The following is a 13,142-nucleotide window of genomic DNA, read 5'->3' on the forward strand; positions in this document are numbered from 1 at the left end:
GCGGCCCACCTGCACACGTGGGCGGAGCTACAAACATAAAATCAGATTTCACCCATTCATGTCAATGGAAAAAATGTAAAAAGCTGCCATTCTCACTGTAATTCAAAAACGGCTTGACTGATTTGAACGAAACATGGTATGCAGATCCCTCACTACCTGGGGTGATATGTTCTGGGGGTCTCGCGGCCCACCTGCACACGTGGGCGGAGCTACAAACAGAAAATCAGATTTCACCCATTCATGTCAATGGAAAAAATGTAAAAAGCTGCCATTCTCACAGTAATTCAAAAACAGCTTGACCGATTTGAACAAAACTTGGTATGCAGATCCCTCACTACCTGGGGTGATATGTTCTGGGGGTGTCGCGGCCCACAACTCTATGTTGCTTGCTCAAGGGTGGGTTCACCCAAGAATTTATATGTTCTTGCTCTAGGAGGTGAAACTAAAATTGTTGTTTATAATCACGTTTTGCGTTAGTTGTATTGTATTCATTTTGTCAAATATTTCACATTATAATTTGAATATTGTACTTTTTATTAAGCTGTAAAAAAATAATTTTATTCACCACTATAAAGTATCTTTATTTGAATCCATTTACAGTGTTATTGCTATAATTAAATACCCGTGCAACGCCGGGGCATCAGCTAGTGTGCTATATAGTGAAAACCACTGAAATATACTCAATGGGCTAAGTCCTCCACTTCTATAGACCAAATAAAAGAATAGGACTAGCAGACCTAATTATTTAGAGAATGTTCCTAAGCTCTCAGAAGCCTGCACTGATAATTCAAGGTGTTCAAATCAGTGTTTGCAGGAACAGGATATCTTTCATCGAGTTGTGAGCTGTATTTTTGAAATTTTAAAGTGCTGTATGCTGTGCCAAACAATAAAGTGCTATATAACGTGCAACTTATAAAATAAGTTTGTTGTTATTTTATAAGTTAAACATTATATAGCACTTTATTGTTTGGCACAGCATACAGCACTTTAAAATTTCAAAAATACAGCTCACAACTCGATGAAAGATATCCTGTTCCTGCAAACACTGATTTGAACACCTTGAATTATCAGTGCAGGCTTCTGAGAGCTTAGGAGCGTTCTCTAAATAATTAGGTCTGCTAGTCCTATTCTTTTATTTGGTCTATAGACGTGGAGGACTTAGCCCATTGAGTATATTTCAGTGGTTTTCACTATATAGTACAATGGCCACCGACGGGTGGAAATCTGTGTTCAGTTTCACAACAGAACGAGATGGAAAACTTTTAGATGTCTCCACACAATTCGATTTGGCCCAATCTATTGACAATAATGCTTCCTTATGGACTGATGTTACCAAGTCGTTTAAATCTATAATTGGGATGGCTATCAATAGCGACATGTTAATCGAGTATTGCAAAAAAGAAAGAATCCCTAGAGGTTTACATATATTGAAAGCTCCTCAAATTTTCAAAGATGACATGCAGTTTCTGGAAACATGGAATAAAATCCTAAACAAATGTGCATTAGACTTAATGCTATTCATTATAGAAAACAGCAATAAAATCATTAATCAGGAAAAAGAAAAATTAGATATGGAGTTTACCAACATAAAACAAAAGATGTCGGAGGCATCCTTAAAGTTTTAACAACAACTTTAAGGATTTTAATGATAACATGGACAAAATTAGGGACAGTCTCAAGAAGAATAAGATGAAAAAATTTACCGTAGACGGGACAAACAAGACTACATCCATCAAAGAGTTTATCCCTGGATGTATGCGACAGATAAAAAAGACAAGAAAACAGAAGAAGCAACCAGTTCTGATGCTTCTTCAATTCCCACGACCAGCAGTGGAGGTAGTTCCTCTAATTTTTTAAGAAGAGGTCAATCCACGAGACGAGTTCGTATAAGGGGCAGACGGGGCATGCAACGTTCAAAACCCAACACCAGATCTCAGTCTCAGAAAAATCAGTGGTGATCAATCTGTCTAACAGAGTACTGAGCCCATTAGAACTTCAAGTGTTATCATACGGTTTAGCGTTTGTACCTTCTACAGACTTTGATGCATTTCAGTTTAATGTAGATCTAGAAAAATTTATAAGAAAATTGCAGTTAAAAATCTTTTTTGCAACCCAGCCTTGTTCACAAGATCGTACCATCTTAGCTCCAAAAACAACTTGGTCTCCTCCTATTCCATTAGATCCAACTGTCAGTACATTCAAACAATGCGTATTAAGAGATGTATGAGAGTGGCAAGCAAAAGGAAAACGTTTTAGTAATAACTTAAATAAGGAAGAACAGCAAGCAGTAAAGACCTTGAGCACAGATGAGACCATAGTAATCAAAAAGGCCGATAAGGGAGGTGCAATAGTCGTAATGGACAAAGAAAAATATCATCAAGAGATCCTAAGACAATTAAACGATAGAGAAACATATGAGAGACTGGCATTGGATCCCACCAAAAGGTTATGACGACACATTTCAAAATTAACAAACCAGGGTATATTGGATGGTTTTCTTACAAAAAAAGATTACAGGTTTTTTAAATAGAAAATCTCCAATCATGCTAGCCTTCTATGTACTTCCTAAAATACATAAAAGCATAAATAACCCCCCAGGAAGACCCATTACATCATCAAGAGGCTCATTATTAGAACCTTTTTCTATGTTCGTAGATGAGTTTTTAAAGTATGAAGTAAGGAAAACTGAATCATACATACAAGACTCTCGGGATGTAATGGTTCAATTAAATGATATTGACAAGAACAGTTTTCCTTTCATCTTAGTGTCTTTAGACGTCACCTCATTATATACTTCAATCCCTCAGGATGAAGCTTTAACCACCATTGAGAAAGTATTTGATAAAAGAGAGAGACCACATGCTATTCCTACAAATTTTCTAATACATTTAGCAAGGTTATCAATGAAAGAAAATTATTTTTTGTATGACAGCAAGTTCTATAGACAACTAAAAGGAGTGGCAATGGGGGCGGTGTTCACGCTGTCCATAGCAAATCTATATATGACAGATTTTGAAATGACTTGGGTAAAACATTCTCTCTTTGATCTTTACATATATAGATGGCTACATTACATAGACGACGTGTTATTATTATGGAAGGGTAATGAGGAAAATCTATTAAGATTTGTAACCTGGTTGAACAACTGCGATGAGAACATTAAATTTACCATGAATTTCTCCAAAATTCAGTTGTTTTTTTTGGATCTATTACTCATTCAAAAAGTAGAACATTTTGATTTTGATACTCATATTAAGGCCACTGACCGTAACACATTTTTGGATTTCCGCAGTTGCCACCCTATAAGTCTTAGAAAGAATTTACCTTTCTCACAATTTTTGTGACTTAAAAGGAATTGTTCTACCACCAGCAGTTTTAAAAAACACTCTAAATCTTTAATGCAGAGATTAGAACAGCGGGGCTATCCAACAGACATGGTAAAAAAAAAGCCTTTAAATGAACCAAATATTATCAAAGAGAGTGGCTTTTACAGAAAAAAGACAGTCCAGAGGTTAATGTAGAGAACGATAATTTTATCTGTGTACTTCGATATTCATCACAAGGCAATGAGGTGGCTAAGATATTAAAAGAGAATTGGAAAATCATCCAAACAAATTCTACATTTACTGATTCAGACTTACGGATAGCCTTTGCACGCAATAAAAATTTGAAAGATATTTTATCTCCTACAGTGTGCAATATCGATAAACCAATCCGAATTTTACCATCAGGCTTCTATAAGTGTGGAAAATGCAGCATTTGTAAAATTACGATATCTCAAAAAGATTTTGTGAACCCAATTGATGATAAAAAATATTATATCAAACATTTTTTGTCTTGCACATTCGACCACAAAATATACGTGGGCATGTCAACAAGACAGTTTAAAATCTGAATGTCAAAACACAAGTCGAATTTAACCTGTGGGAAACGCAATGCTCCATTAGCAGATCACTGTATGGAGATGAAACATCAATTTTTGGACTTAAGATGCTTTTGCATAGACAAAGAGGTTTCCAACACTAGAGGTGGTGACAGGCAACGGAAGTTACACCAACGCGAATCACTTTGGATTTTTAAACTTGGTACTCTAAAACCAAAAGGATTAAATACAACTATAGATTGGTGCTCGTTTTTCTAGTTTTTCCAACTCAATTTTAGACATTAGGAGTTCTATCATTATAATAGCTTTTTAGTTTCAGTAATTAGTGATATATTACGCATGCGTATTTATTCAAAGAGAGGTTGTCAGAGAGTTTTAAAACGCATGCGTGGCGCCTGTCATTCGCCAGCGCCATTTTTTCACTGCACAAGCAAGCAGGTTAACACAGTGAGTATCCGCGGTTTTATTGTTTTAATTGTTTGAGAATAAAACTAATTCAGTAAATGTTAATCTTCCTCTATTTGCAGTACATATTGTAAGACCCCTGAAGAAACCGACACAAAGGTGAAACGTTGTTATTTTATAAGTTGCACGTTATATAGCACTTTATTGTTTGGCACAGCATACAGCACTTTAAAATTTCAAAAATACAGCTCGCAGCTCGATGAAAGATATCTTGTTCCTGCAAACACTGATTTGAACACCTTGAATTATCAGTGCAGGCTTCTGAGAGCTTAGGAGCGTTCTCTAAATAATTAGGTCTGCTAGTCCTATTCTTTTATTTGGCTTCATGTGCTACCTGGGAAAGAAACAAGATTACCGAGAAAGTCTCCTTGTGTGCTGCTCTGGGAAGAATATGATAGACTGTCAGAATTCAGAGATGTATGAACTGTGCCTCTGTGTGACAAACGAAGGACTGACAGTTTTTGTGATGGCATTTTTCCAACCAGCAAGACCTGGTCCATCAGCAGTGCTGTGATCTGTCTAAGACCAGCAGAATTTGGGCACATCTCTGGCTAGTTGCCGGGGAGAGAAGATTCTTCACACCCCATGAAGACATGTTTCTACACACTAATAGTGAGAGCAGGAATTCCTCTACTGTTCAGCTGGTTAGATAGTTTTACAGGTCATTGGCTTGAAATGAAAAAGGTTTATGAGATGTGATAATTAGTTCAGTTATAACCTTAGCTTTGTGGCTTTCTGTCTCTGTGAGATCTGTGTTTCTGTATTCATATCCTGTGTCTGATTTGCTAAGTGTTTGTGCATGTTGTCTAACGGTGCTATATGTATGCTTATATATCTAGTGCCTTCAACAATAGAGGAACTGGGGTAGAATAAAACATCCAACTCAAACAAAAACCACCAGTTAGGCTATGTTAACTTGCCAAAAACTCCACTTTCTCATATAAATTACAGACAAAAGCAGGACAGGCAATTTCCCTGCATATTCAGAGTCCTGAAGAAACGATAATTATATTGTGAAGCGTTGGCCATCGTCAGCTATCTTACTACAGTGGCAACACTTAAGAAAGAGGAGAATTTTTGGTCGTAGGGAGGGAGGTACAGAATATGAAAGGGAAGAAAAAGATGAGAGTGAGAAATGTGGCAAGGGAACAATTGGACAGATTGAAAGGGATGCAAGAGGGAGGAATGTTGGACAGTGGTGAAGGGAATGGAGGGAGAGATGTTGCATGGTGCTGGAGAGGGGTGATAGAAGGAGAAATGTTAGGCATGGGGCTGGTGGGCAGGCACGAAAGATGAGAAAGAGATAAATGCTGGACCATGGTAGGGGGAACCAATGGACAGCAACAGAAGAATTTACAGAAGATGGGAAAGTGGAAAAAAGAAACTGGGACCAACTTTATGGAAAAAGAAGTCTCCAGACAACAAAGTAAAAAACGGTAATTTATTGACTAAAATATGTTAGTTTTGGGAAATGTATAAGGCTTTGTTTTCTGTTCAAAAGAAAAGGAAATGCATTTCTGGTTTTATTTCTACAGTGTTGAAGTACTTGCTGACCCTTGCTGTGACTGGTGGGGATCCCCAAGCACCGCCAGCAGAGGACCTCCTCTAGAGATGGCCAGAACTCCCCTCCACCAAGCGCAGCAGTCGCTGGCAGCATCCATGAGCCACTGAGGTGCCAGCATCTGTAACTCAGGGACGCTACTGCTGCCTGCCAAGCTTGGCAAAAGGGACTCTCGGCCAACTGCAAAGGAAGTCCTCAGCTGACAGCTTGTGGGTTCTCATCAGCTGAATATTTATATTTTATATTTACATTAGAGGTTCTGGTAGAAACCCATTTACAAAGTATGTATTCTTCCCAATTAATATTTCTAAATTAATAAAGTCTCTTTGCTTATTTGTAAATGGGTCTCTACCAGAGCCCTTAATTCAGTAGTATAATTAAATAAAATAACTATTTCTTAAGTTTATAGGGAAGGGTGGGGACGGAGGGGATTCCTCGCGGGGATGGGTGGGGACGGAGGGATTCCTCGCGGGGACGGGTGGGGACGGAGGGATTCCTTGCGGGGACGGGTGGGATTCCTCACGGGGACGGGTGGGATTTTCGCGGGGACGGGTGGGGCGAGTGGGATTTCTGTCCCCGCGCAACTCTCTAGTCTAAAGAAGTCTGATCTAATAACACATTATTATAGAGAACTTCATTGGTTACCTTTTGAGACAAGGGTCATGTTTAAGTTTGGAACTATTTGCTATAAAGTTCTCCAGGGGTAAGTTCCGGGATATTTAATTGCACAATGTAGTTGTTTTTTGGGGTTTGTTTTTTTTAATAAACCATCCTTTACGAATTACGTTCATTTTCACCTTTCCACCGGTAAAATGATGTACTCAAAAGAGGTTTTTACATAGTTTGATTTCTTTTCAGGCTGCTAGTTGGGAAGACGAATTTCAAAAACTGTTAACGCAGTCCTCTTCATATTTACAATTTAAAAAGGTTATACCGGAGTTGCAAATCCTAAAAGCTTCTCACCTTCCCTCAGAGCTCATCTAAAAACTGACCCATAAACATCAGCTCACCCCTTTCTCACCTTTCCAACAGATCTTGTTCCCTCCCTGGACTAAACTCCACATTAAAATTTAATGGTGTAAACCAAGAATATGTTCTGCCTCCCCCCCCCCACCACCAACAACACATCTCAATTGCCTCCATATCCAGGTAGCTTGCAGAGAATAGAAGGGGGGGGGGCGCTGAGCCTGGAGAAGACCACAGAACAGCCACTCTACTTCCTAATCCATCCCTTCTTTATTTATTTATTCAATTTTCTATACCTTTTTCCCAGGAGGGTTTTGAATGGTTTACATCAGGGGTGCCCAATACGTCGATCGCGATCGACCAGTAGCTCAGGAAGGCAATGTGAGTCGATCGCGGAGCCCATCCCGGGCTCCGTGATAGACTCGTGTTGCCGTCCTGATCTACGGGCCGATCAGCCTTCCTCTCCAGTGTTCTCCCTAGGGCCTTTTAGCTGGGCGGTCCTCCCAGCTGTCATCTGCCGCTGCTGAACATTAAAAAAAAAAACCCCAAAAAACGGCTTGGAGATTTCAGCCCGTAGCGAACTTATGCTCCGGGCTCTAACGTGTGCTTGCCGGCTTCTCTTCTCTTCCCTCCGAAACCAGGTGGGGAGGGGGGGGGGAGAAGGGAAGCCGGCACGCACATGTTGAGAGCCCTGAAGCAAGCGTTCGCTACGGGCTAATGCGGGAGACAGGTTAGTGAAGCATTTGTTCTTCTTCCTGCCGGGTCCTGCCTACTTTCTGTTTCCGCGAAGGCAGGACCCGGCAGCATTTCCCCCAATAGGTTAATCACGATTTTGGGCTGACCAGCCTTCTTCTTCCCGACGGCAGAATTGACGTCGGGGAGAGGAATGCTGGTTGGCCGAAGCAGGGAGAGCTTGGGGCCTGTTATTGGTGGCTTTTGGGTCCTGGTCCCCGATGGCAATGGCAGTGGCAGTGGCTTGGGGGAGGGCAGGGAGAAAGAAAGAAAAAGGGCAGGCAGGGAGACAGAAGGAAAGAAGAGAAACAGAAAAAAAAGAAAGGGAGGCAGAGAGAAAGAAAGGGCAGGGAAGAGGAAGGAAAAGTTGGGGGAAGGAATGAGGCCTGGAGGAGAGGAAGCATACAGGCTAAAAGAAGGGAAGAAAGATTGTATGCACAGTCAGAAGAAGAAAGTGCAACCAGAGACTCATGAAATCACCAGACAAGGTAGGAAAAATGATTTTATTTTAAATTTAGTGATCAAAATGTGTCTGAATATATATCTGCTGTCTATATTTTACACTAAGGTCCCCTTTTACTAAATCGCAATAGAGGTTTTTAGCGCAGGGAGCCTATGAGTATCGAGAGCAGCGCTGGGCATTCAGCGCAGCTCCCTGCGCTAAAAACTGCTATCGTGGTTTAGTAAAAAGGGAGGGGGGTATATTTGTCTATTTTTGTATGGTTGTTACTGAGGTGATAGTGCATAGAGTCATCTGCTTTGACCTCTTTGAAAAACCCTGGAATAGGAATGATAATTAACATTTTCAATGCGTACAGTGTGCTTTGTGTTTTGTTTTTTTAATTTTATTGTTAGTAGATCATTTTGACTTGGTCATTTAAAAAGTAGCTCGCCAGCCCAAAAAGTGTGGGCACCCCTGGTTTACATGAATTCATTCAGGTACTCAAGCATTTTTCCCTGTCTGTACCAGTGGGCTCAAAATCTATCTAATGTACCTAGGGCAAAGGAGGGATTAAGTGACTTGTCCAAGGTCACAAGGAGCAGCATGGGTTTGAACCTACAACCCCAGGGTGCTGAGGCTGTACCTTTAACTACTGTGCCACATTCTCCCTCTTCTTTAGTTGCTCCTGCCCTTGGCCTGTCCGCACCTTCTTCCGGTCCTAGTTCCTTTCTGTCTACACTACAAATTAAACACTGCTACGATATGTACAATCCTTTCTCCATATCTCTCCAGATTATATCTATATGATCTTGACAGCTTATTTGCAATATTGTCTTTAGCAAGTTCCTGGGTTGTTGTTTTTTTTTTAATAAGAAAAATCTCAGACTGCAATGAATCCACATAAGACTGGCAGACTCAGAAATTATGGGCACTGAAATGAACAGCATGGATCACAGATTCCATTTTTTCCTGATGAAATTGCAACAGCCAAAGACAGTGGGGCTCTTTCTTTCCTGTAAAGACATCCTGTAAACCCAATTTTGCCATTCACAAATACAATCTAGAATTTCAGAAGTCATATTGAAAATACGGACTAATTTTAGAACCTTGATTAAAAAAATAAGTAAAATACACATTGCCACTTTTTAATATGCTCAAATCAATTGCAGGCACATTAATTCATAAGGGGCCTTTAATTAATTCTGTGGGTATTAACATTTTAAGGTACACTAAAAAATTTAATGTGCATCCCTTGTCCAGACAGGAACAGAAGCAGTGACTGGCATTATGAGCTGTATGTTATCAATTACAACTACTTTTTAACTAAAAAAAAAATAAGAGCAAGACAATTGCAATCATGGAAGCGATTTCTGTTTGCACATTGAAACTGATGCTTATTTTATTATCCTAGACCTTAAATCTCAGTCTTGATAACGGGAAGAAAATTTACATTCCCATTTATTACTCCCTCCAGCCCTGAACTATCTATGTTAAATCTGCTCACTTCTAATCTGGAGTCACAGATGTAGTCCTTCTTGCTGTAAGCCGCAATGATTCCCTGTCAAAAATTGTGAAATATAAGAAGCTGTATTGTATTGTATACTTGGTAGAATACAGTGAGGTAAATTATCAGCCATATACATAAATTAACCATATAAAGTTATTTGAATATTCAGGAAGCTTATATACTTAAGTTGGCTGGCAGAATTTTACATATCACTTAGAACATAAGAACATAAGAACTGCCATCTCCGGATCAGACCCATGGTCCATCAAGTCCGGCGATCCGCACACGCGGAGGCCCAGTCAGGTATACACCTGATGTAGTTTTAGTCACCCATATCCCTCTATGCCTCTCATAAGGAGATGTGCATCTAATTTGCCTTTGAATCCCAGCACAGTGGGTTCCTTGATAACCTCCTTTGGGAGAGCATTCCAGGCGTCTACCACTCGCTGTGTAAAACAGAACTTCCTGACATTTGTCCTGGACTTGTCCCCCCTTAGCTTCAAACCATGTCCTCTTGTCCGTGTCGTGTTGGACAATGTAAATAATTTATTTTCCTGCTCTATTTTATCGATGCCTTTCAGCATTTTGAACGTCTCGATCATGTCCCCTCGCAGCCTTCTCTTCTCAAGGGAGAACAGTCCTAGTTTCTTGAGTCGTTCCTCATATTCCAAGTTCTCCATACCTCTTATTAACTTCGTTGCTCGTCTCTGCACCCTCTCTAACAGTTTTATATCCTTCTTTAGGTTGGGAGACCAATGTTGGACACAGTATTCCAAGTGTGGTCTGACCATTGCTCTATAAAGCGGCATTATGACTTTCTCCGATCTACTCGTGATTCCTTTCTTTATCATGCCTAACATTCTGTTTGCTTTCTTTGCCGCTGCCGCGCATTGTGCCGACGGCTTCAGGGTCCTATCTATCAGTACACCCAGGTCCTTTTCTTGTTCGCTTTTACCCAGAGTTGCGCCTGACATTCTATACTCGTATTCCTTATTCTTACTACCTAAATGCATTACTTTGCATTTCTCCACGTTGAACTTCATCTGCCATTGATCTGCCCATTTCTCTAACTGATACAAGTCGCTCTGGAGTTCCTCGCTATCCTCCTGCGATCTGATTGCCCGGCATAGCTTTGTGTCGTCTGCAAACTTAATGATCTCACTGGATATTCCGTCTTCCAGGTCATTGATATAAATATTAAATAGGATCGGCCCAAGCACGGAGCCCTGGGGCACACCACTAGTCACTTTCTCCCAGTCTGACAACTTTCCATTTATGCCCACTCTCTGCTTTCTGTTTTCCAACCATTTGCCTATCCACCTTTGTATATCTCCCTCTATTCCATGGCTTTGTAGTTTCCTGAGAAGCCTTTCATGTGGAACTTTGTCGAATGCTTTCTGGAAGTCCAAATATATTATGTCCACCGGCATTCCACTATCAATTTGCTTGTTCACGGTCTCGAAAAATTGAAGTAAATTCGTCAAACATGATTTCCCTTTCCTGAACCCATGTTGACTGGGTTTCATCAAGTCGTGTGTATCTAGGTGCCGGACTATGCTATCCTTGATCAGTGCTTCAACCATCTTTCCAGGGACAGACGTAAGACTCACAGGTCTGTAGTTGCCCGGTTCCCCTCTCGATCCTTTTTTGAAAATTGGCGTGACATTCGCTATCTTCCAGTCTTCTGGTATCTGTCCAGTTCTGATTGTCAGATTGGCAAGTTTCTGCAATAGCTCTCCGATTTCAACCTTCAATTCCTTTAAAACTCTCGGGTGAATTCCATCCGGTCCAGGGGATTTGTCACTTTTAAGTTTGTCGATCTGGTAGTATATCTGGTCCAACTCCACTTCAACTGTGGTGAGGCTGTCTTCTATTACTCCACTAAACACTTTCACTGCTTCTGGTATTTTAGCGGTATCCTCCTCCGTAAAGACGGACGCAAAGAAGGAATTTAGTTTGTCAGCAATTTGTTTATCTTCCTTGATGTACCCTTTTCTTCCCTGGTCGTCCAGGGGTCCCACCGCCTCTTTTGCGGGTTTTTTCCCTTTCACGTATCTAAAGAAGGGTTTGAAGTTTTTGGCTTCTTGCGCTATTTTTTCCTCATAGTCCTTTTTGGCCTCCCTCACCGCCTTGTGACATTTCTTTTGATCCTCTTTATGTATTTTCCATGCTTCGGTTGTTTTCATGTGTTTCCATTTTTTGAAAGAGTCCTTCTTTTCTTTTATGGCTACCCTCACCTGTCTGGTAAGCCATGCCGGTTCTCCCTTACCTTTTGTTCTCCCCTCTTTGGAGATCCTTGGAATGTGGAGATTTTGTGCTTCTGAGATAGTATTTTTCAGTAGGGACCATGCCTGGTCTACCGTTTCAAGTTTGTCCACCTTTTTCTTGAGTCGTTGTTTCACCATGGCTCTCATGCGATCGTATTTGCCCTTTTTAAAATTAAAGGTTTTGGTTAAGGTTTTGGCACGTTTTCTATTCCCGATGTCAAGCTTAAAGTTGATCACATTGTGATCGCTCGTCCCCAGCGGTACCGTAACTTCTACTTCTTTTGTCGGTCCCGTGAGGCCATTAAGTACCAAGTCCAGGGTGGCGTTGTCTCTTGTCGGCTCCTTTACCAATTGTTCCAGGAAGCAATCCCCTAGCACCTCCAAGAACTTGGCCTCCTTGCCGCAGTTGGAGGTTCCTAGTTTCCAGTCTATCCTCGGGAAATTGAAGTCTCCCAATATTATTATATTGCCCGTTTTGCTTTCTTGTTTGATTTCCTCTATCATTTCTGAGTCAGTTTCCTCCGCCTGTCCTGGGGGACGATAATAAAGGCCAATTTTCGTGTCTGCGCTGTTTTGGCCAGGAATCTTGACCCAGAGGGACTCTAGCTTCTCTTTTGTTTCCGTTGTAGCCACTTCAACAGATTTTATTCCTTCCTGAACATATAGGGCAATACCTCCACCTTTCTGCCCTACTCGATCTCTTCTATATAGTTTGTATCCCTGCAGTACGGTGTCCCATTTGTTCTCTTCATTCCACCATGTTTCTGTTATGCCAATGATATCCATGTTCTCATGTCTTGCTATCGTCTCTAGTTCTCCCATTTTGTTTCCTAGACTTCTAGCATTTGTATACATGCATTTAAGTTCCCTTCGTGTTACCTTTTTGGACTTTCTACTCTTGGTTGTCCTTACAGTTTCCTTTACGGTATCCTTTACTGCTCCTGTGTTATCTCCCATGTTTGTTGTGTGGTCATCCCCTCCTGTGTCTGGGTTGTCCTTTCCTGCTTGTTCTCCTTTGTTGGCTGTGAGGTTGACCTCTCTTGTGTATGAGTAGTAGTCCTTTGTTCCTACGTCAGGGCATCCTGTTGTCCGTACCATCGACCGGTCGTCGACTGTCGGCTTTCCCCTGTCCTTCAGTTTAAAGCCTTCTCTATTGCTTTCTTCATTTTGCCTGCCAAAACTCTTGCTCCTTCCTTGTTGAGGTGTAGTCCATCCCTTCTGTAGTACTTGCTTTTTCCCCAGAACGCCGTCCAGTTTCGCACGAAGTCGAAGCCCTCGTCTTCGCACCATCGTCTCATCCAGGCGTTGATCACTTGCAA

At 41.0% G+C, this 13,142-nt stretch overlaps 1 protein-coding gene across 9 annotated transcripts in view; it reads right to left on the reverse strand.

The window, feature by feature from the left end:
• PLCB1 (phospholipase C beta 1) overlaps positions 1 to 13,142 on the reverse strand; it is a 1,208,816-nt gene that overhangs the window by 781,919 nt on the left and 413,755 nt on the right. The window lies entirely within an intron of this gene.

The sequence above is a fragment of the Geotrypetes seraphini genome, chromosome 3 (genome assembly GCF_902459505.1).
Source record: "Geotrypetes seraphini chromosome 3, aGeoSer1.1, whole genome shotgun sequence".
Lineage (NCBI taxonomy): Eukaryota > Metazoa > Chordata > Amphibia > Gymnophiona > Dermophiidae > Geotrypetes > Geotrypetes seraphini.